The sequence below is a fragment of the Callorhinus ursinus genome, unplaced genomic scaffold, assembly GCF_003265705.2.
Source record: "Callorhinus ursinus isolate GAN/ISIS: 27379988/994484 unplaced genomic scaffold, GSC_fseal_2.0 scaffold12, whole genome shotgun sequence".
Taxonomy (NCBI): domain Eukaryota; kingdom Metazoa; phylum Chordata; class Mammalia; order Carnivora; family Otariidae; genus Callorhinus; species Callorhinus ursinus.
Window position 1 is genome coordinate 19,818,059 of NW_027397074.1, and position 25,532 is coordinate 19,843,590.

Sequence of the window (25,532 nt, forward strand, 5' to 3'; positions counted from 1 at the left end):
GAAGCACTGGGAGAATTTTAAAAATTGTTCTTCAAATCATTTTTCTGTGTCCAGAGTTCTTTAGATGAGGAACTCTGATAGGGGGAGATAAAATGAAGAAAACTATAATTCCAGACCTTATCTTAGAAGGTAAAAACACAGTTGCATGGACACAGGAAGATTAATAGCCAGGTGCAGGTTAGATTAAAGTTGGAAAAAACAGGGTTCGGGTCCATTTACTTAGGAACTTCTCTTATCCACCTGCTATCTAGAATATGACTTAAAAGAGAACTCTCTTCATTTGGAATTTTGTGCCCTTAAACCTAGGCAGTATCAACTACACGTCAAGGACCAGTTTTAAGTAGAGTATGTACCATGATGTCAGTGTGCTGATGTATAACAAAGTCATATAGCCTAGGGGCACCTGGGTGGCTCTGTCAGTTAAGCGTCTGACTTCAGCTCAGGTGTCCTGGGATCCAGCCCCACATCAGGCTCCCGGTTCAGTGGGGAGTCTGCCTTTCTCTCTCCTTCTGCCCCTCCACCTGCTCGTGCGCACATTTGCACTCTCTCAAATAAATAAAATCTTTTTTTTCTTTTAATGATTTTATTTATTTATTTGACAGAGAGAGACACAGCAAGAGAGGGAACACAAGCAGGGGGAGTGAGAGAGGGAGGAGCAGGCTTCCTGCGGAGCAGGGAGCCCGATGTGGGCCCGATCCCAGGACCCTGGGAGCATGACCTGAGCCGAAGGCAGACGCTGAACGACTGAGCCACCCTGGTGCCCTGAATAAATAATATCTTAAAAAATAAAAATATAGACTAAAAGTCTATGTGATTCCTTTCACCACCTTCCTTTTTCATACCCTTTACTCCTTGTCATTTATGTATACTTCTTTCTCCCTAATTGGGTTTCTGGTTTTTGTGTTTTTGTATCCTTTTTAACATGTATATACTAAATAATTTGTCAATCAGTAGTCTCCATTAGATTGGCTGAAGAAAAATTTCAACATTTTAAAATTGGGAAAATATGTGTAGAAAATGTCATTGGCTTTATATCTTAATATTAAATTGCTTACCCAAAAAGCATACAGTCTATACATTGTTAACTTCCAAACTGTATCTCCAGCCCAGACCTTTCTCCTCAGCTTCACACTTGTATAGCCTACCTGATATCTTATTGGCCTCTCAGATGTAACAGGTTCAATTTTAAGCGGATCCCCCACCTTCCTTCCCACTGTACTTTGACCTCCTGCAATCATCCCCTCTCAGTAATGGTCATTCCACCCTTTCAGGTGCTCAGGCCAAGAACTGTGGAGTCATTCTTTTTTCTTCTCCCTCACTCCCACTTCCAGTCTATCAGCAAATCCCATCCCTACCTTCACAGTACATCCAAAATCTGATCAAGTATTCACCACCTCCACTGCCACCTCCCAGATCCAAGGTACCATCAACTTTTGCTTGGATGACTGCAGCCACTTCCTAAATAGTCTCCCTGCTTCTAGCCTTGCTGCCACTCCTGTTAGTCTTCTTAGACAGCCAACCACCTGTTAAATATGTCAGGTCTTTCATTCCTCTCCCAAAAACCCTTTAGTGGCTTTTCTTTTTTACCAGAATAAAAGCCTAGTGATTTCTGATGACCCTTTAAAAAACCCTGAACAGTCCATCTGCCCCCATTACTTCTCTTGACTTCATATCCTGCTCCTTCCTCACTGTACACTACAATAATACTGGCTTCCTTTCTGTTCCTTGAATGCACAGGGCATGCTCCTTTCACTTGCTTTTTACCCTGCCCGGAATACTTTCCCCTAAATATCCCCACGGTTCACTATTTTACCTGTTTTACTCAAGTGTCACATTCCCTGATCATCCCAAAACTCCATCCCCTTCTTGGCTTTGTTATTATGACACCTTACCTGAATATATTGTAAACTCCATGGGGTCAGGGATTTTAGTTTATTTTGTTTTCGTTGTATTTCCCTACATGCCTGGCAAATGGTAGGTGCTCAGTAAATACCTGTGACGTGAATTTATGATTTTATCTGCCTAGAGGAGTATGCCTTTCCTTTGAGAAATGCGTCCAATAATCATGCGCTTCTAGCATAGGCTACCAATCTTTGGCTTCTAGCACTTATTATTCTGCTGGTCCTGCTTCTAAAAATGACACATTCCATGCTTCTCTTGTTCAATTTGAAATTACTGTTTGACTGATTTTTATTGTAACATACAATTTGCATAAATTGTAATTCCTAAGTTCATATATTATCTTGGGAAATAATTAAGCATTCTTTAATCCTTTTTAAAGTATATGAATTATTCATTGTCACTGAATGTGGTGTTTCCCAACAGTCATAGTGCTATTTTGGTATGCATGTTGCTTTTATGTGACTTTGTATCATGATTTATAACTTTATACCATAGCCTCTTTCATATTCTTTAAGAAAGGTCAGTAGCTGTTTCCCTTTGTAAACCTGGATTGAGAGTACATGGTCCTGTTTTGATTTTTCTTTTTTTTTTTCTTTTTTTAAAGATTTCATTTATTTATTTGTCAGAAAGAGAGAGAGGGAGGGAGAGAGCACAACCCTGGAGAGTGGGAGAGGGAGAAGCAGGCTCCCCGCTGAGCAGGGAGCCCGATGTGGGACTCGATCCCAGGACCCTGGTATCACGAGCTGAGCCAAAGGCAGACACTCAACCGATGGAGCCACCCAGGCATCCTCCTGTTTTGATTTCCAAGAGTTTTGTGGGTTTTAGTGTTTTTTTGTGTAGCCAGTGCTTCATAACTACCTTTATGGGATCAAGTAGGTCCCACAGACACTCCTTGCTCTCTTACTCACTTTTTCTTGCCTCAACAAGATTTGACTTTTATGTACTTGTTATGGAAGTCCTACACTTTGGATTTTTCATTTCGGGTATTGTGCCCTATTGTCGGGTCATGTTTGGATTCATGGAATCATTTGAATCTAGCTGATAACTTTTTAGTCTGAAATCAGAGTCACTGCAGCACTTAATGTTCATCCAGTTGCCGTTTCTTCAGGATGCAGGAAAGCGTAAGTGGCTCAAATCTCAATTCTTCATATCTTTTTTAGGCGTTAAATTCATTTAGGTGTTAAAGGTTGTTATATTCCTATGTCCTTCATTATTTCATTAAGATACGTGGAATATAAAATGAATTTAAAAACATTAAGTCAAATACATAAGACTCAGTTTCTTGTTTTCTGATATTGGAGAGTTTCCAGTCTCAGACTGCGGTGGCTGTGATTTGGAAAACAGGGAACAAACATGAGGAAGTCCTTAACCTTAATTATATTTCATTACTGTGGCAGTAGAATGTAATAGAACTTAATGCTAAGATTCACTATCAGTAGCTAAAAATACATAAAGTGTAAATGAATTCTTTCAGATGCAAACCAATACTTGAATGTCAACATGTAGTAGTTGGGGCTTTGCTGAGAACACAGATATTGCTACATAGCTTAAGACATCCCTGGGGGGAAAAAAGCATAGGTTCAAAGATACACATAAGTTTATCCATAATAGTGGATACATTAGAACCAATTTAATGTAAAGCAATGGAGAATGGACTAAAATATTATGTCAGATTTTGATATTATTAAAATTATGTGTTCAAGGGATATTTAATCAAATGAAAAATGCTTATGATAAAACCTAAATACAAAAGAAAAAAGTTCCAATTTTATTATATGCCATGATCCAGTTCTTCACTTAAAAGAAGGCTCTATACATATAAAAAACATGCCCATGGGTTTGAGGATTATAGTGATTTTTTTATTTTATTCTTTATACTTTTCTATTTTCTATACTTTCCAATTTTATACTCTCTGTATAATCTTAAGTATTTTTAAAGAAGGAAAGAAGTTTTTAGAACTAGATATAGCTATGATCCTAGGCAAGTTAGTAATAACGATGATGACTACATTATATTGAGTGCCTACTATTTAGCAAATATTGGAATATATTTTATGTATTTTTGTCATCATATTTTTTAATAGTCCAGCAATGGAAGCTTAATTATCTACGTTTACATATTAGGAAAAAGTCTCAAAACTTTCGAATAGCTTATAAGCTAGTAAATGTTTTAGCAGGATTCAAACTGAAGTTTTTACAGTTTTCTAAATATACCAGAAGGCCTCTCCAAAATAATTTAACTCTCAAACCCTGTGTTTCTTTACTGTAAAATGTAGGTGGAATTGTTATGCAGCTTAAATGACACAAGGTACATAAACCACAGGACAAGTTTTTTTCCATGAGATCTTTTTTTTTTTTTAAAAGATTTTATTTATTTATTTGACACACAGAGAGAGCGAGATCCAGAGAGAGAGAGAGAGAGAGGGAGAGAGCACGAGCAGGGGGAGCGGCAGGCAGAGGGAGAAGCAGGCTTCCTGCATGAGCAGGGGGCCCGACGTGGGGCTCGATCCCAGGACCCTGGGATCATGGCCCGAGCTGAAGGCAGCGGCTTAACCAACTGAGCCACCCAGGCGCCCCTTCCATGAGATCTTATAGTTATAGCCTTCTGGCTTTTTTTTTTCCCAGCCTGCTTCTGCACATGTGTTATTTAAGCAGTTGTTAAATATTTCCATTAATAACATTATCTGAAATTTAACTATACAGTAAATCTGTTAAGTTGCGTTTCCTTTTTTTTAAGATTTTATTTATTTATCAGAGACAGAGTGAGTGAGACAGAGAGAGAGAGCACAAGCCGGGAGGTGGGGGAGAGGCAGAGGGAGAAGCAGACTCTCCACTGAGCAGGGAGCCCAATGCAGGGCTCGATCCCAGGATCCTGGGATCATGACCTGAGCCGAAGGCAGACGCTTCACCCACTGAGCCACCCAGGAGCCCTGTAAGTTGCATTTCTTCAAGACTGTACTTTCAGGGATCATTTCTATAGTTTGTAAGTTGCATTTCTTCAAAGAAGAGCAAAATTGATTAGCATTTTGTTTTTATAGTTTTAATATTTATATACTTCAGTTTTGCAGTCAGTTTTGGAAGTTTCATTTTCATGAGAATCAGTGTTACTTTGTTAAAAGGGATAAAGCTTAGGTTCTTCACCTTCCTTAAAAGATGTTTTAAGAAACTTGGTGGGGGTTGTCTGTGTGGCTCAGTTGGTTAAGCCTCTGACTCCTCATCTCAGCTTAGGTCTTAATCTCAGGGTTGTGAGTTCACGCCCCAACGTTGGCTCTGCACTGGGCGTGGAGCCTAGTTGGGAAAAAAAAAAAGTTTGGTATTTTGTTGAGTTTGGGAGGCTCTCTTTTCCTTGCCTGAGTTCTGAACCAGGTGAGAGGTCAAAACAGTGAACATACCCAGTTTTTTCTCTCTCCAGATTTTCTAAAGTCCCTGAGGTAGATAAGGGGCCAGTTGGGCACCTTGCAAATGGAGGAAATCATTAGGAATGGGGGGAAAGTATACTCTCAAAACCTTTCTCAAGTTTTGTACTTTTGTTTAGAAGTTAGTGTAAAAGACTGCTGAAACACCTAAGTATGGTGAATTGAGTCTAGCTGATAGCTATTATTGTCAGCAAAATGGATGGATGGATGGATGGATGGATGAATAGAATTTGCTTACTGTGATGTTCAGAGTTACACTGTTGCTTATGGTATATTAAACAACTTCAGAAAATCCAGGATAAGTATGATTTCAAGTATTACATTTCAGGCTCTGTATTTTTCTCCTCAAGTGTCTTAATTTTGGATTTAGAAAATATGAATACTCTTATCTATGGGAAATGCAAAGAAGTATGAAACTGTACTTAAACCACAAATTTACATTTTTGACTGATTAAAAGAAAAATTCCTTTAGACAATGATCATACAGATTTTACTGTATGTTCTAGCTACTACATGGTTTTCTGTTATATTATTAACCACCATTTATTTTTCTGTTCTGATAAATAACTAGATTATTCCACAGTTTTAAAAAACCAACTTCAGGGGCGCCTGGGTGGCTCAGTTGTTATGCCTCTGCCTTCAGCTCAGGTCATGATCCCAGGGTCCTGGGATTGAGCCCCACATCACGCTCCCTGCTCCGCGGGAAGCCTGCTTCTCCCTCTCCCACTCCCCCTGCTTGTGTTCTTTCTCTTGCTGTGTCTCTCTCTGTCAAATAAATAAAATCTTTAAAAAAACCCAACAACTTCGAATTGGTTTTTCCTGGAAGAAAGAGGGAGGGAAAGACTTGTGGCAGTGGGGATACCTAATTATGTGTTATATCTTTGAAAAATAAAGAGATTTGAAACAGTTATGGAGGAAAAGACAGTGACGTTATAGGCAGGAAGTAAATTAATGTTAATGTCTTGTTTAATATACCTTTATTTACCCTGCAGTTATGAAGATGTTCCCCCATATTTTCTTCTGAAAGCATTATTGTTTAACTGGCAATTTTACATTTAGATCTGCAATTCATATGGAATTTGACTTTTGTGTGAGGTTTTAGGTAGAGTTCAAGATCCTTTTTTTTTTCCCTTGCGTATACAATTGGCCAAGCCTTTATTGAGAAGACCATTCTTTAAAGGAGGAGATTTTTTAATGATGGAAAATAACAGAACATGTTTGCTTGTTGAAAGGTGATCTAGGCCTACATGATTTTCTAGATTCTGGGGAACTGATGGCATAGGAATAGGATAAGTAAATGAAAGAACATAGTTTCTAAAGGGGAAAGAAACATTTTTGCAAAGGAAGGGATCCATAGCGTATTTGTCTCTGCTTTGAAAGGGATGCACTCTCATGCTAAGAAGAGAAAAATGAATGCAAATGCAAGTTGGTTTATAAGCTTGACTGAGAAGATGAAGGAGTTCCATCTCTGTTCTGCTTTGTTCATGAAGTAAGGGTGTTGAGATGGTAGGTGTAGGTGGGAAGGGTTGTGGAGGTTTCAAGAGAAGTAATAAAGTATGAAAGCCCAAAGCCCAATTCATTCAGTTCTTTCTCTCTCATACCTTCAAATTCTGTGAGAGAGAATTTGATTGGTTAAGTTAGTCACTATTCAGTATAGAGTCCCCTCTTTGGGTATAAAACTCTTGAACCAAGCCTTGTAATAGGCAACTAGCTTGCCTAAAAGATTCATTTTGGATCAGATGTCCATCCTTAGTCCAGGTATCTCTAGGTCAGTGGTAATGGGGGAAACACACATGTCTGTCTTTTGTTCAGAAGGAAGCACTTCTTTCTTGGTCCCTCCAAAAGAAGTCCTAGATTTAAGTCAGTGATCCAGTTTGGATGACATGAACAATGGCTGTGGTTAGGTGAATAGAAAACTCATTAGCCGGATTTGCTCCTTATGACCCTCTGCTCCCTGGTGGAGTCAGCCCCATCTAAACCATGTCTTGACTGTGATGGAAGGGAAAGGTTTCTCTAGAAAAATTGTATTGCTCTTACCAGGGAAGGATGAACAACTGGGGAAAGAAAATATATTGGAATTTAATGCAGAAAAGTATTCATAGACCCTTGATCTTTAAAGGAGTGTTATAGGGGTGGGGGGATGGGTTAGCCTGGTGATGGGTATTAAAGAGGGCACATTCTGCATGGAGCACTGGGTGTTATGCACAAACAATGAATCATGGAACACTACATCAAAAACTAAGGATGTAATGTATGGTGATTAACATAACAATAAAATTTTTTTTAAAAAGGATTATAATAGTCTCTTAGTAAACCCAGTGAATTAAGAACTGAAACAATTCTACTGTAAAAAGCTTTAATCTTGTTTTAGAATTTGTCTTCACTGTTAGTCAGTGACTTTTGACTTAATAGCAAAACCACCACAATGGAGTGTGGGTGTTTCCGCTCAGCTTGCATCTCTTCCTTCTTTATCTTACATTAGGTTTTTGTTGTTTGTTTGTTCAAAGGATTTAAGGAAAAAATACCCTTCATTATTAGACCAGCTTGTAGTAGGGTATTTGGGGAAGGACATTACTCTAAAGTATAAAGTACTCATCGCAAGAAGATACGTTTGCACACATGGCAATGAACCACACAGGGTTTGCCAGACTTAATGTTTGACTTTAAGCACAAAGAACATTGGAAATTGTTATCTTTCATCTTACAGTTGAAATACTTACAATACCATTACCTGTAAGACAGTTTAACTTTCTTCTGAAATCTCTTTCATAATAGCATGTTTTTAAGATTGAATCAGTGGGATAGCACTGGGGGACAGGAAAACAATAAAATGTCCCCAGATTCTAAGCCAGTTTCCTTAAGTTGAGGGCTATAGTTATTTAGCAGTAGAAGAGTTTGGCTTTCACCAGGTATGTGTATGATTCTGAAATGATCTTTCATTTAGAAAAAGGAAGTAGAACCAGATAGAAAAACAAATGTTTTTGTATTGTGATTTACTCCATAAGTAAGAGAAAGGAAGTAGAACTAACCACATAGAAAAGTATCTTTGTATTATCTTGTGCTTTGCTTGACACATAGTGATTGCTCAGTAACAGCATCTAAACTTGTAAAGAATGGGTAAATATGTGAATTTTTTGGAAATCCTTTTTTCCTATTAACATTTTATTTGGTGGGATCCTGTAGCCCTAGTATGGACAAGGATTTTTCTGACTTTATTCTGCATAAACCTAAGGCATCTAGGTTCACTGATAACTTTCCAAGGTGTTAGCCATCATCACCCAAAATATATTGGTTACATCAGCATCGTATCCTTTTCCTTTGCCACAACTGAAAGCATTTCACTATCTTTCTTGCCTAACTACAGTTTCCATTCTTAACTGTGAAGAGTGAGCCAAAAAGACATTTGAGGTACGTGTGTACCACATAATAGAGGTAGGGGAGTCCAGATGACTTTTCCATAATTCAGAGAACAGAAGAAATCTTCTAAATTTAATTTTTAAATTATCATATAGTAATATTGACTTTTGTGGGTATACAGTCTAACATGTTAACACATACATAGATTGGTGTGACCACCATCATAATCAGGATGCAGAGGTGTTCTGTCACCCCCAAAAAACTTCTTTGTCCTGTCCCTTTATAGTCTTACCCTCTCCCACCCCTAGCCCCTGGCAATCACTGATCTGTTCCTCACTGTAGTTTTGTCTTTTTTGAGAATGTTGTATATATGGAATCATATTGTATGTAACCGTTTGAACCTGGCTTCTTAAACTCAGCATAATGCCTTTGAGATTCATCCACTTTGTAGCATTTCATTTGTTGGGTAGGTGATTTGTGAATATTTTCTCTCATTCTGTAGTTTGTCTTTTCAGTCTCTTAAGAACTGTCTTTTGCATAAACTATCACTTTTTTTCTTTTATAGATTATGCTTTTGGTGTCTGTAAAGAACTCTAAATTTCAGTTCATGAAGGTTTTCTCCTGTGTTTTCTTCTTAAAGTTTTATAGTTTTTATTTTTACTTTTAGATCTGTGAACCATTTTTAGTTAATTTTGTGTAAGTTGTCCTTGCACCTTAGGTTATGGTTCTGTTCTTTTCCTTTTCTTTTCTTTCTTTCTTCCTTTCTTTGTATGTGGATATCTAGTTGTTTGAACACCGCTATTTAAATAAAAATCTCTCTTTTCTCTGTTGAATTGCTTTTGCACCCTTGTCAAAAATGAATTGACCATATTTGTATGAGTCAATTCTGGACTTTTGTTTTCTGTTCCATGAATCGTTTTTTCTCTTTGCCAGTAGCACACTGTCTTAATTATTATAGTGTTAGGAGTAAGTCTTAAATTAGTATTTTTCCTACAGCTTTGTTCTTTAAGAACTGTTTTTAATTATTATAGTCCCCTTGCTTTTCCATATAAATTTTAGGATTAGCTTGTTTAAATCCATAAAAATTCCTGCTAGGATCCTGCTAGGATAATTCCTGCATTAACGCTGTAGGTCAGTTTGTGGAGAATTGACATCTCTAATTCTGTCGAGTCTACAAAAGTTTTTAAAAAGACTAATAATCTTCATAGAGATGAAATGTTACATCCATGATCCAAAAGTAGAATACTAATAGAATACTATAGGAAAAGGAACAACCAAATGACAAGAACGAACTATGGGATTTAAAACATGATAACTTAATTCCATAAAATAGCTGAAAGATAAAGTTAAGGAAATCTCCCTCAAAGTAGGACAAAAAAGCAGAGGTAAAGGAGGAGAGAGAGATTAGAAAATTAGAAGATATAACTAAGAAATCCATTATCCAAACAATAGGAGTTCTAGAAAGGGAGAATAGAAATGGAGAGACAGAGATGATCAAACAATTTGTCCTAGAACTGAATTAAGGACATAGATCTCCATTTTGGAAAAATGAATTTAAAAAAGAACCACACAACTTTATAGAAACAGAAAATAGGATGGTGGAAACTGGGGAGTTTAAGGGGGACATACTTTGATCTTGGGAAAATGAAAAAATTCTGGAGATGGTGTTGGTTACACAGCAATGTGAATGTACTTAATGCCACTGAACAGTACACCTACAAATAGTTAAAATGGTAAATTTTGTATCAAAAAGAACAAGAAAGGAGACAGTAGCAGATGAAAGACTTCAAAATGTTTTAAAAGCTGGAGAGCAGTTACACAAAAGGCAACTGATTTAGCAAAACTAAACTGATAAAGCAGAGGTCAAATCTAATTCTACAGTTGTGAAAGAAAAAAGGGCAAGGGGCGCCTGGGTGGCTCAGTCGTTAAGCATGTGCCTTCGGCTCAGGTCATGATCCCAGGGTCCTGGGAGGGAGCCCCGCATTGGGCTCCCTGCTCGGCGGGAAGCCTGCTTCTCCCTCTCCCTCTCCCCCCTGCTTGTGCTCCCTCTCTCACTGTGTCTCTTTCTGTCAAATAAATAAATAAAATCTTTAAAAAATAAAGAAAAGAAAAGAAAAGAAAAGGTAAGCTGATTGAGTTACAGCACACCAAAAAAGCACAGGAATTGGATGCACGGGTAGCTCTGAAAGAAGAAGGGATATGGCTGAAACAACAGCAGAGATTTAAAAATCTTATGAAGAGTAAGAACCATACAGATCCTCTGTCCATTCTGTGCAGCTATTGCTCCATTTCTGTTCTGGAAGAACACAGGAGATACATCATCTACACAAAGTTTGCCAGAAGCACAGGGACAGGCAGCAGAGGGTGATGCACCATTCTGGAAATGGCATTAGGTGGAATTATACATACTAATGGTAAGACCTCCCCCAGCTTCCTTCCTCCATTGAGCCTGGAAGAATAGACCTAAACATTCTGTACTTAAGGTCCACAGTGAAATAGCCCAGCCATATTCATGCTACAGTGCAACCTGCTTGTTGCCAAGCCTTGCTACTATAAATAATGCCAAAATAAGCATCAATGTACAAGTCTCTTTGTGTACCTTCCAGGGCTTATCCTAGGACAATATGTTAAATGTTTTCTAACCATAACCCACAGGAAGAAGTAATTTTATATATGATAACCTGGGTATACACACACACACACACACACACACGCACACACATGCTTCATACGTTTGTATGTGTATGTATTTATTTATTTGAAACAAAAGTTTCACCGAACTACCCTTACTACATAAATATACTGTGACATTTTTAGCTTTTTAAAAAAAATAAGTTGGCCCTGTTGTACCTCATTTAAATATAAAAGTAAATTGTGGTCCTATACAAATGACTAAAGATAGAAATAGAATTCCTAGGCCTACAATATGTTCATCCTCAACATGAAAAAATATTACAAAATTATAAAATCATTTTCCAAATTGTACTTCCCACCAGTAATGTTTAAGCATTTCAGCTTGTGTTTCCAGACTCTTCTACTAATCTAATAACTAGAATGGCCTCTGTGACAGATACTGTGTATATGCTGACAGTCTTTATTTTTTAATCTTTTCTTTCTTCCTCTGTCAATTAAGGAAATGTTAAAAGGTCAAAACTCTATTCCCTAGCTCTTCTTGCAGTTAGAGGTAGTTGTGTGACCTAATTCTGACTAATGCAGCACGCCAAGCTTGCAGTCTGGAGCTGTAGCAGCCATTTTATGACCACATGGGTGAAAACAGCATGCTGAGAATGACAGTATAAAAATGGGAGGGGAGCACTCAGGGCATTGATGACATGTGTAGCTTATATAAGAACTCTGGGTTATCTCCTTCTGGATTTACAGTTACACTATTAAGAATAAACGCTTATCTATTTAAGCCACATTTATAGGTTTTTGGGGTTCACTCCTCTGTCAATTGCTTGTTAGTTCCTGTAATAGTTAACTTAGACTAAATTATTCCATAGCAACAAATGACCACAAAGTTTAAGTGACTTATAACAAGAAACATTTCTTTTTTCATTCACTTAAACATGTCAGCTGCAGATCTGCTTCAGATATGCTCCCACGTCTTCATTCTGGGACCCAAGCTAAAGAAGTTGCTGCCTGGGTCTTGTGACAATGAGAAAAAGAGCAATGGTCGAACCACAAGATGGCTCTTAAAACTTTGGTTCGGAAATGTCATGCTTCATTTCTACATACATTTCGTTGCAAAATAAATGCCCAAAAGTGGTGTAAATGGGCAGGGAAGTATAATCTTTCAATAGGGAGGGCTGTGAATAGTTGGGGACAATAATACAACTATCAGTGTATCCTTTTGCATTTTTGTTCTTACCAGTATTTAAAAGTTCTTTATACATTCCGGATACTAAACTTGTGAGGTTAGCTTTTACGCTGAGGTCTGGGATCTAGTCTTGAATTAAGTTTGCATATGTTCTGAGGTAAAAGTCAAGGTTCAGTTTTTTCCTTATGGCTACCCATTCATTCCAGTGTCATTTGATGAGAGGACTTAACTTTCTCTGATTGGATTGCCTTGGCACCTTTGTTGAAAGTCGTAGTGCTATTTAAGTGTAAGTTGATTTCCTAGCACTTTATTCTTTTTACGTTAATCTATTTGTTGAACCTTATGCCAGTACCACACCATCTAAAGTAAGTCTTGAAATCAGGTGATAAATTTTCTGATCTGTTTGATTTTTCAAGATTGCTTAGAATATTCTGGGATTTTGCACTTCTATATCCAGTCTTCCAATCTATGAACATGGTTTCTCTCTCCATATTTTTAGGGCTTTAATCCCACCAATACTTGTTTCAGCACAGAAGTCTTTCACATCTTGTGTTAAATTTGTTCTTAAATATATTTTATACATTAAATGTAAATAGAATTTAAAATTCTTCTTTTCTAGTTGCTTGCTGCTGCAATTTGTTTTTGTTTTTTCTTTTGAAGTTTAATATTTGCGATTTTTATTTTGTAGGAAGTAAATTACTAAGATTGTGTCAAGGTGAAAAAATGTGACCATCATATTTACCAAATCAACTCTGTTTGGTACATTTCTTTTTCTCCCTCTCCTCATGGCACTAATTAATTAATTTAACATGTTAACATTGTATATGTTTAAGGTATACAGCATCTTTTTATTTTTAAGATTTTAGTTATTTATTTGAGAGAGGAGAGCAGGGGGAGGGGCAGAGAGAGAGGGACAAGCAGACTCCATGTTGAATGTGGAGCCTGATGCAGGATCAATCCCCCGATTCTGAGATCGTGACCTGAGCTGAAACCAAGAGTTGGCAGACACTTAACCAACTGAGCCACCCAGGTGCCCCAGCAGCATGTTACTTTGATACATTTATATATTGTAATATGATCGCCAATATAGTGATGTTTATCATATAACTACAGTATAATTATTATTGTCTGTATTCATTATATTGTGCCTTAGATCTCTATGGCTTATAGATTCCTCATTACAGGTTTGTACCCTTAAGTACCATAACTCTTATCCCCCACCCCTATAGCCACTATTTTACACACTTTTTTTAATAGGTCCTTTTTTTGGGATTCCATGTATAAGTGATATCATACAGTACTTGTTTTTTTCTGTCTGACTTCTCTCTCTTAGGATAATGTGCTCAAGATCCATCCATGGTGTTGCATATGGGAGGATATCTTTTCTCATGGCTGAGTAATATTCCATTATGTATATGTAACACATCTTTTTTATACATTTTTCCGTTGATGGGCATTTGGGTTGTTTCCATATCTTGGCTATTGTGAATAATGCTGTGGTAAAATGGAAGTGCATATACCTTATAAAAATCCTATTTTCCATTTTCTTTGGGTATGTACCCATTAGTGGAATTGCTGGATTATATAGTTCTATAGATCTATTTTTAATTTTTTGAGGACTCTCCATATTGTTTTCCATAGTGGTTGAACCAGTTCACATTCCCACCAGCTAGTATAAGGGTTCCCTTTTCACCACATCCTCACCAGCACCTATTGTCTTTTGTCTTCTTGACGGTAGCCATTCTAAAAGGTGTGGGGTGATATCTCGTGGTTTCGATTTGTATTTCCCTGATGATTAGTGATGTTTGAGCATCTTTCATGTGTCTGTTGACCATTTTGATGTCCTCTTTGGAGAAATGTCTATTTAGTTCCTCTGCCCATATTTTTTAATTGGATTGTTTAGCTTTTTGTTACCGAGTTGTTACGTTTTGGAAATAGAAACACAATGATGTTTTTGTTTGTCCCAGTTGTCAAGTAAAGAACCAGGCATTTCTACTCCCTGTGTTTCTTTTGTACTAGACTATTAAAGTAGGATCATGACATCAGAGGTTAACCAGTCACTCATCCTTCTCCTTGATGATGATCTTCAAATACCTTATTGTGAATAAAAAGACTATGACATTAGAAGGAAATTGGCTGTGTCCCTTCTTTTGTTCTATTTCTCTTAGTATTGTTCTGTGTAGTAGGTAATACTAATAACCTTCCAGTATACAGATACTGGATGTTTATCTGAAATTTTACCATAATTTGGGGCACCTGGGCAGCTGTCAGTTAAGCATCTGACTCTTGATTTCAGCTCGAGTCTTGATCTCAGGGTCAGAAGTTCAAGCCCTGTGTTGGGCTCCATGCTGGGCATGGAGCCTCCTTTAAAAAAAAATTAAATTTTACCATAATTTAAAACTCCCAAAATGGAAATTTGATTCCATTTTTAACATTCACACACACACGATTTCAGAAGTTAGAAAAATTCGGGGTGCCTGGGTGGTGCGGTCCATTAAGCGTCTGACTCTTGGTTTCAACTCAGGTTGTGATCTCAGGGTCATGAGATCCAGCCCCACATTGGGCTCCAAGTGCAGCAAAGAGTGTGCTTAAGACTCTGTCTCTCTCTCCTTCTGCCCCTCCCCCTCCACTCGCACACTCTCTTTCAAATAAAAAGATAAATAAATAAAAATCTTTTAAAAAAAGAAGTTAGAAAAATCCTTTGACAGCATAATTTTGTTGCTTAGTGATGTATATTTAGCATAAACTGTTTAAAGTCATAGATTTTAGGTACCATACTCAAGTATTTTTCAGTGTTATCATTTCTGATCTTTTTTGTTTTTCCTAGAACTTTCTTAAATTAATGTCATATAAATTGTAAGAATTATGACCTTCTGCTTGAAGTTCATCTCTTAATAGGAAAACATGAGAGAACATTAGTTTGCATAAAAATAATTTACTTTAGTCTTGAAGTTCTAGTAGGCAGAACACACTATATTGAAATGAGATTATCTTGACAAATGGGGACCAGCCTTTTTGACAATACTCAATATACATTAAGCATGTTGGTTGTTCTTTTTGTGTAAGTATGTGCACTTTTCTTTAAAATTAACTAATTTTAATCAAACATTTTCAAGTGAAGTAAAATATCTCTTGAGTATAGAAACTATATCACATAAACATACCGGTAGCAAACATGGGATTGGATTGATAGTTCTATGAGTTCCCTCTATATTATAGAAATCTCATTTGATGTTACTCAGATTCCTTAACTTAGTGGATGTAAAAGACCTAAACAGATTTCTCCTGTTTTAAATTTTGGTGTATGCCTGGCATATATTTTTTTTGTGTCTGTTTTGTTTACCTTATTTTAATGCACATGTGTATTCAGTTTAGATTAAGTAACTTTAGTTTCTAGGACTATTTAAAGTGAATTGAAAGAAGGTAATTATCAGACACTAATTGGAAATTGTTGCACAGCTTGGGTTTGGACAGTCATTCATCATTTGTCTAGTGATCAGATTTTGAGCTCTTTCAACTGTCCTAAAGTTAGGAACCAATAAGCAGAAAAGTTTTCTGGGAAAAAAAGCAGGCATGGGGAGTATGTATTTATTAAATGCCTTCTATATTAGACACTGTGCTAAGTACTTACAGTTTTATTTCTCAAAACAACTCATGCCCATTATATGGTCAAGGAAACACATGCAGAGAGATTAACATAAAGATTAGGATTCAAGTGGATTTTTTTTTAAGATTTAATTTTCTTAGAGCTTTTTCGGTTCACAGCAAAATTGAAAGGAAGATACAGAGACTTCGCATATAGTTTCTGGCCTCCTCCACCAACCTGTAAGGCTTTCCCTATTATCAGCATTACTTACCAAAGTGGTGTATTTGTTACAGTTCATGAATCTACATTAAAATATAATAATCACTCAGTGTCCATAGTTACCTTAGGGTTTACCCTTGGTGTTGTGCATTTTATGGATTTGGATAAATGTATAATGATATGTACCCATCATTATTATATGCAGAGTATTTTCAGTGCCTTAAAAATCCTCTGTGGTCCACCTATTCATCCCTCTCTTGCCGTCAACCCCTAGCAACCACTCATCTTTGTAGGTTTGCATTTTCCGGAATGTTATATAGTTAAAATTGTACAGTCTGTAGCCTTTTCAGATTGGCTCTTTCACTTAGTAATGTGCACTTAAGGTTCCTGCATGTGTTTTCATGGCTTAATAGATCATTTCTTTTTAGTGCTGAATAATATTCCATTGACTGGAATACCACAGTTTATCCATATTCATCTGTTGAAGGGCATCTTGTTTGCTCCTAGGTTTTGGCAATTATGAGTAAAGCTGCTATAAATATCTGTGTACAGGTTTTTGTGTGGGCATAAGTTTTCAGATCCTTGGGGTAGACACCAAGGATTGTGATTACCAGATCGTATCGTAAGTGTATGTTTAGTTTTGTAAGAAGCTACCAAACTGTCTTGCAGAATGACTGTATTATTTTGCATTCCTACCAGCAATGAATGAAATTCGTGTTGTTGCATATCCTTGCCAGCATTTGGTATTGTTAGTGTTCCAGATTTTGGCCATTCTAATAGATACATAGTGGTAATTAGAGTTATTTTAATTTGCATTTCTCTCATGACATATGATTTGGGTTATCTTCTAATGTACTTATTTGCCATCTATATATCTTTTTTGGTGAGGTGGCTCTTAAGATCTTTAGCCTATTTTTTTAAATCAGAAATTTTTTTTGTTGAGTTTTAAGAGTTCTTTGTATGTTCTGGACAACAGTCCTTTATTAGATATGTCTTTTGCAAATATTTTCTCTTAGTCTGTAGTCTGTCTTCTCATTCTCTTGACTTTGTCTTTCACAGAAAAGAAGGTTTTTATTTTAATAAAGTCTAGCTTATCCATTATTTCTTTTATAGATTGTATCTTTGGAGTCATATCCAAAATATCATCATTGTGGGGCACTTGGGTACCTCACTCAGTTAAGCGTCTTACTTTGGCTCAGATCATTATCTCAGCATCCTGGGATCTAGCCCAGCATCCAACTCTGCGCTCAGTGGGGTGTCTGCTTCTCCCTTTCCCTTTCCCTCTCCTTCTGCCCCTCCCCCTGCTCATGCTCGCTCTCTCTCTCTCTCTCTCTCTCTCCCCCCCCCCATATAAATAAATAAAATCTTTTTAAAAAATAAATATAAGTGGCGCCTGGGTGGCTCAGTCATTAAGCATCTGCCTTCAGCTCAGGTCATGATCCCAGGGTCCTGGGATCGAGCCCCACGTCGGGCTCCCTGCTCAGCAGGAAGCCTGCTTCTCCCTCTACCAGTCCCCTGCTTGTGTTCCCTCTCTCACTATGTCTCTGTCAAATAAATAAATAAAATCTTTAAAAAAATAAATATATATATATATAAAATAAAAAATTGCTATACCTGAGTTCATCTAGGTTTTCTCCTGTGTTAACTTCTGGGAGTTTTACAATTTTGAGTTTTACATGTAAAGTCAATGATCCATTTTGAGTTAATTTTTGTGAAGTGTGTAAGGTCTTTGTCTAGATTCATTTTTTTGCATATGGATGTCCAGTTGTGTTGCAGCACTGTTTGTTGAAGAGACTGTCTTTGCTCCATTGTATTGTCTTTGTTTGTCAAAGATCATTTGACTATACTTACGTGGGTCTGTTTGGAGTTCTGTTCTGCTGATCTATTTGTCTCTTCTTTCACCAATACCACAGTTTTGTTTTGTTTTTTATTTTTTTAAGATTTTATTTATTTATTTGACAGAGTGAGAGATCACAAGCAGCGGGGGGGCGAGGGGCAGGGGCAGAGGGAGAGGGAGAAGCAGGCTTCTAGCTGAGCAGGGAGCCCAATGTGGGACCATGACCTGAGCTGAAGGCAGATGCTTAACGACTGAGCCACCCAGGCACCCCAGTACCACACTGTTTTGATTACTGTAGCTTCATAGTAAATTTTAAAGTTGGGTAGCACCAGTCTTCCAACTTTTCCTCTCCTTCAGTATTGTGTTGCCTACTCTGGTCTTTTGCCTCTCCATAGAAACTTTAGAATCATTTTGTCAACATCCACAGAGTAACTTGCTGGAATTTTGATTGGGACTGAATTGAATCTTATAGGTAAAGTTGGGAAGAACCGACATCTTGACAATACTGAGTCTTCCTATCCATGAATATGAAATGTCTCATCGTTTTTCATTTTTTTTTTATTTCATTCATCAGAGTTTTGTAGTTTTCCTCATGTGGATCTTGTCTATATTTTGTTAGATTTATACCTAAATATTTCATATTTTTGAATGATTCTATAAATAGTATTTTTTATTTTAAATTTTACTTGTTCATTGCTGGTATATAGGAAACTAATGGACTTTTTTTTTTTTTTTTGAGAGAGAGAGATTGCATACACGCACATGGGAGAGGGAGAGAGAGAATCTTAAAACAGGTTCCATGCTAAGCATGGAGCTCAATACAGGGCTCAGTCTCATGACCCTGAGATCATGATCTCAGCTGAAATCAAGAGTCGGATGCTCAATCTACTGAGCCCCCCAGCACCCCAGCAGTTGACTTTTTTATATTAACTTTGTATTCTGCAACGTTGCTATAATTGTTTATTGGTTCCAGTAGTTTTTTGTCCATTTTTTTGATTTTCTGCATAAATGATCTTGTCATCTGTAAACGAAGATAATTTTCTTTCTTTCTTCACAATCTATATACTGTTGATTTCCTTATCTTGTCTTATTTGCATTAGCTAGAACCTCCAGTTTGATACTGAAAAGGACCTGTTCTTAGTGGGAAAGTTTCAAGTATCACACCATTAGGTATGATATTAGTTGTAGATGTTCTTTATCAAGCTGAGATAGTTCCCCTCTATTCCTAGTTTATTAAATAGAATTTTTATCATGAACGAGTGTTGGGTTTTGTCACATGCTTTTTCTGCATCTATTGATATGATCTGTGATTTTTTTTTTTTTTTTTTTTAGTTTCTTTCTGTGATGGATTACATTAGTTGATTTTCAAATGTTGAAATATTTTAAAAGCTTTTTTAATATAAGTGTGTCCGGTCTCTAAGACAGCATATAGGTTTGGTGATCTGCTAGGGGGACTCACAAGACTAAGTTGTACTCACAGCTAAGACTTATTATAGCAAAAAGATTCAAAGGAAAATCAGCAAAGGGAAAGATGCATGGGGCAAGCTTCCAAGAGTCCTGTCTTTATGGAGTCAAACAGGATGCACCTAATTTCTCCAGGATCAAATTGTGACATGTGTGAAATGTTGTCTACTAAGAGAGTTCACTAGAGACTCAGTGCCCAAGCTTTTCCTGAAGGCTGGTCACATTGGTACCTTCTGCCTAGCATATACCAAAATTCCAGACTCCCAGAGGAAAAGGAAGTGTTAAGCATATACTATAGTGTTTTTAGAAACAATTTAGGTACACTGAACCACTCCTATCAGTTAAGGGATGGTGTGAAAGCTCATTAAATCTAAGTTTCAAGACACCTGTCAAGGGCTCTTCTTTGCAAGCAGGCCTTTCTAAGATAGCGGTCTCAAGCCTGTTATGTTAACTTTTTCTACATAGTCCATCCCTTTGGCACTTGGCCAAGGCATCTTTTTTTTTTTTTTAAGACTTTATTTTCTTTATTCGTGAGAGACAGAGAGAGGCAGAGGGAGAAGCAGGCTCCGAAGGAGCAGGGAGCCTGATGCAGGATTCGATCCCAGGACCCTGGGATCATGACCTGAGCCGAAGGCAGAAGCTTAACGCCTGAGCCACGCAGGCGCCCCCCCAAGGCATCTTTATACCTATGCTTTTAAGATGTTCAGAATTTAGGCTGAACCTCTAATTGGTAAATTTAACCAGAAAAGTCTATCTTGAAAGCTAGGTGGCTTCTCCTTAAGTTTTTGTATTTAAGTTTCTTTTTTATCTAGCCCAAGGCATCAATTAAGACAGCACAAATCTGATAAGTTGAAGTGACCTAAATGCCTTTTAGGTCTGAAGCAATGTCCTCAATAGTCAGCATACACACAAAGAAGTGCAGTTCTAGAGGCCATATGTAATACCCCTAGAAACAAAGAACTCACGGTTGTTAGGATAGTCCCAACAGGACATTTTTAGGCAGTACAGGGCCCCTAATGTAACCGCCTACTCTCTGGTCTTTCACCCTAGGGTTCCCTGTCCAGTCCAGTTAATTCAGTCCATTATTTGGTCTCAGGACTGCCTGAAGGCAGACAGTTCCAAACAGATTTGCTTGACCATGACGTCAGTTTACCTGCCTGGTAAGTACGGACCGCATCTAGAGGTGTTGTCCGTGGAAAGCACGAGAAGTAGGGTACCCTTTGCCTTCTTGTCCGCGTTGTCGGGGGTGATCATAGCTCAGCCGTCAGTTTGAATGGAGAATGCTCACAGCTCCTCCAGAAAGGAGGACACCTCCAAGTATCGTTCCGAGAGACAAAGATCGTGATACTCTTTCCCAAACCTCCCTAGGTGCCAGATTTTTGTTTTGTCTCTTTCGTTACAAAATCAGTGTGTCTCATTTAACAGTCTTAAATTTACATTTTTTTTCAGTCATTTCCTATTCTCACCCAGTCTTTTATCCACAAGGATTGGCTACAAGGACAAAAGCATTTTTATAGAAAAGCATTTTTATATAATTTGACCAGAAAGACATACTATTATGTTCAGGAATTGTTCAGGATTTAAATCCTGACTTTTCAGAATTTTTCAAAATGGGGTAATATAGCTTTCCCTCTCTTTTGTCCTGGCTAATTAACTAGTTAGCAGCCTAGAAAAGATCAGTCCCTTTTTCTGGACAGCTGTGTTTAATAATCAGAGTGCCTCCTTGGGGTGTGTCTACCAGGAGAAAGGTGATGGAATTAGAGTCAGACTCTTAGTCCATCCTCGTAAATTATAACTAATTTGGAAGCCTGAACACGAGTCAACAGCAGTGGGCCATCCCCCAGAGGAAGTCCAGAATCCATTCTGTCAGTACTGAGTGGTGGGGTCACACTCCTTGTGATGTGCCCTCCTCCAGCTTGCAGCTTTTGGCAGGAATCACAAGTTAGGAATGCAATTAGCCTCTCTGCATCAGGAATATAGAGCCGATTAGTAGCCTAATTTTAGATGGGTCCCATCAGAGAATAAGACGTTTATTGTGGGCATGTGGATGTGACCCAGACAATCCAGCTGGCATCCATTGATGTTTTCATAGTTTAGGGCCCCACAGTGGGGTGTCCTAAATCTACAGCACTCCCAGAGTCTGAGTTCTGTTCATTGAGCCTCTGCTTGCTTTCAGTTTGGTGGTGCTGAGGCTAAAACAGCCCATATCAGACAGCTTCAGGTTTTACTAGGGTCAGGCTCAGGCAACTAGGGCCTGTAAATTTAGAATTCCAAAAAAGCTAGTAGCTAGTCTTTTGCAAAGGAAAGACTCTACAAGGTCCAACAGCTATGTTCCAAATCCAAGCAACAAGCAAGGCTTTTTTTTTTTTTTAAAGATTTTATTTATTTGACAGAGAGCACAAGCAGAGGGGGCGGCAGGCAGAGGGAGAGGGAGAAGCAGGCTCCCCGCTGAGCAGGGAGCCCGATGCCGGACTTGATCCCCAGGACTCTGGGATCATGACCTGAGCCGAAGGCAGACACTTAACGACTGAGCCACCCAGGTGTCCCAAGCAAGGCTTTCTTATTAGCCTTTTTATCTTATCAATCTTAGAGTCCAAATTGACCCACTCAAAAATACGTACATCAGTCTGAAAAATCATCAGCCTCTAATGATCAGAAATTTCATATCATAAGAGCTTATTAGCAAGTAAAAACTGCCTTTTAAAACTCCAAAATTGTACCTACATCTAGAGATTTCTTCTCCTTTTATGTTGTCTTCTTTTCTGCAGAGCTTCCAATAGGCAAAATCATTAGTTATGGAGATTTAGTCTGTTCCTAATATTCAAAGAGTTTAAATTTGATCTGCTCAGCAGCAGCAAAAAAGCAAGGAAATTTTGTTCCATTACCATTTTTTTTTTTTTTGCAGCTTTTCCCAATTGGGATGATCTCTCTAGAGTATGTGAAATTACAAGCATATAACATATACATCAGTGTTATCATACATCCAGATATAATACCCACAAAATACAAAGGTATTTTGTAAAAATTTACCTTTTGTCTCATTGTTAATTTATTTAATATTCCTAGAAGGAAATTTAGCATTTACATAGTTAACATTATGGGGGTGTGTGTGTGTGTGTGTTGGGCTAGGGGTATATCTGGGAATGCCAGAGGATTTGGTTGCTGCAGCAGCCCCTAAGTTAAAGAAACTCTTGGAAAGCGGCCCACTACCCCTACCCCATTTTTCCGCTCTAGGTTTATCTAAAGCTTTGCTCCAGTCCTGGGAGCTGATGTAATCTTTTTTCCTCTCATTTGTAGGAGACAATGCTACAAATTTTAACATTTTTAGGCTATCCATAGCTCACCTTTGGGAATATTTTTGGGCCCTTTATCCTCCAACCTGCAGGAAAGAACAAAAAAGATATCTCAAAAAAAAAAAAAAGAAAAATAACTAGTGTTGTCAAAGATGTGGATAAAAAGGAACCCTCATACACTGGTGGGAATGTAAATTAATGCAACCACTGTGGAAAACAGTGTGTAGGTTCCTCAAAAAATTAAAAATAGAGATACCATATGATCCAGTAATTGCACTACTGGGTATTTACCCAAAGAAAACAAAAACACTAATTCAAAAAGATACATGCACCCCTATGTTTATTGCAGCATTATTTACAATAGGCAATAGATATAGAGACAGCATAAGTGTCCATTGATAAACAAATGGATAAAGAGGATGTGATCTCTCTCTCTCTCTCTCTCTCTCTCTCTCTCTCACACACACACACACACACACACACACACACACAAATATTACTCAGCCATAAAAAAGAATTAAATCTTGCCATTTGCAACAACATGGATGGACCTAAAGGGTATTATGTTAAGTGAAAGATAATACAATATGAATTCACTTGTAATGTGGAATCTAAAAACCAAAAAACAGAAACAGATCTTAAATACAGAGAATAAAGTGGTGGTTGCCACAGGAAAGAGGGTGGGAAGGATAGGCGGAGTATTAAAAGTGGAGTATTAAGAGGTACAAACTTGTAGTTATAAAACAAATAAGTCATAGGAATAAAAAGCACAACAGGGAATTACAGTCACTAATATGGTAATAACCTGTATGGTGACAGAGGTAACTACACTTAACAATGAGCAAGCTTAATGTATAGAATTGTCAAATCACTGTCACATATCTGAAATTAAAATAACATTGTGTGTCAACTATACCTCAATTAAAATTTTTTAATTAATTTTTTTTAAAAAGGTATTACCTGGGATGTACTCCTCTTCTTCCCTTTCCATGCCCACCCCCAGTCCCCACCCTTTTTTTAGCCAATATAGCCAAAAGCACCCAGAAGATCAGTGAGCCAACTTTCATGGGGATGGATCTATAATTTTCACATTTCTTAGGCAACCTTTATCTCTCACACTGCTGAATAATCAGAGATGCCAAAGTTGCAGAAATTAAGCTATTTGCTGACAGCACTATAGCATTAGAGACTGAAATGTTAATTTTTCAGCACTATGTGAAATTCTGAATTCAAAGTATGAAAAGTAGTGGTGAAGGGGAAGTTAGAATATAACACATTAACATTTTAAGTAGTTGGAAAGTCAAGTATATGAAAGCTGAATATTGCCTAAGAAAAATTTCAGCTATCTGAAAAATTTACTTGTGTGGAGAGTTCTGAGTTCTGTGATCATTACAGATAATTATGGTTTTAATAGGAATAGAGAAGTAAGACTAATGTTTTATAGACTGGTTATATCCTAAGTTTGGACAATTTTCTGCTTGTGGACCTCATGTTGTTTTCAGTATTCATTTGCTAGTTTGGCAAAGAGAGGCAGTCAGGTGCTGCCCTTGGCAGCAATGTTCATTTCTGCCTTTTCTGACTGCAGCATCCTTTTCCACAGTGAAAGCTATATGGACATAAAAGATATCTAAGAGCAGCCAGAATATGTTGGATTATCTCCTTTTCCTTGGTTGCTGAGAAACCTCAGGTAGCCAAACTGCCACATTGAGTTTTTTAGTACTGTCATGATAATACTTTTGCGTTTGTAGAGCCATTGTATTTTGAATGCTGCTGTATGAAGATACTGTAGTTAACACCAAAGTGAATTTTTAATTCAGGAATGCCTATTAATGAGAAGTTGCTTTCTTTGTTAAAGGATTTTTCTCAGCTCAGATCATTTTCATAACACTACTGTCTAATACTCATAAGTTTTCCTGTAAACTGGAGGTATTCATGAACTTCTGGGAAGCCACCGAGGGTAAAGCCACATTTGACTTTGACTTAATATGCAGTTAGGCAAGCTAAACCCAAAGTTCTTAAACCAGACTTCATTTTTAACAACATTTTAAGACTAAGACTGCTTACTTCCTGCCAAAGATAGGGGTATGTGTGTGTGCATGTTTGCAGTAATTTCCAATGTGAGATTCTCTTTCCTGGCTTTGTACTCAATTCTGTAACCCTTTCACTTAGTGTTTGTAAGTGCAGTTACATAGAAGAAACCTTTATTAATATTGGCACTGACCTACAAATATAATGAAAATGGAATTAACCTTGGTTCAGAAGATAATTGAAAAAACATAGGTGTCTGTTGGCAAGTTTAAATTTATCAGGTGTCTGTTGGCAAGTTTAAAAACTGATAAAGTCTAGACTGCCAGTTATATATTATTCCTGATATAGAACATAGAGTTGGTGACATTTTTCTTAAGTTTCATTATTAAAAAGAATGAGTATTGAGTTCTTTAAAGGCAACAACTGAATCTTTATCAGTGGCTTACAGATCCTGATAGAGGAAGGGAGATAAAATTTATTGAGTACCAAGGGTGGTGGTATTGAGCCCCGAGTTGGGCTCTGCACTCAGCAGGGAGTCTGCTTGAGATTCTCTCTCCCTCTCGCCCTTCCTCCCACTCTCTTTCTAAATTAAATCTTTTTAAAAAATGTG

General features: G+C 37.5%; 1 protein-coding gene across 7 annotated transcripts in view; it reads left to right on the plus strand.

Annotated features, from left to right (window-relative positions):
• ANKIB1 (ankyrin repeat and IBR domain containing 1) overlaps positions 1-25,532 on the plus strand; it is a 145,126-nt gene that overhangs the window by 10,788 nt on the left and 108,806 nt on the right. The window contains exon 2 of one of the 7 annotated variants that reach the window (XM_073898804.1): positions 20,652-20,761. The exons of the other annotated variants lie outside the window; for them this stretch is intronic. The gene's annotated coding sequence lies outside the window, so the exon portion shown is untranslated. The remainder of the gene's footprint in view (positions 1-20,651; positions 20,762-25,532) is intronic. 7 annotated transcript variants of the gene reach the window in all.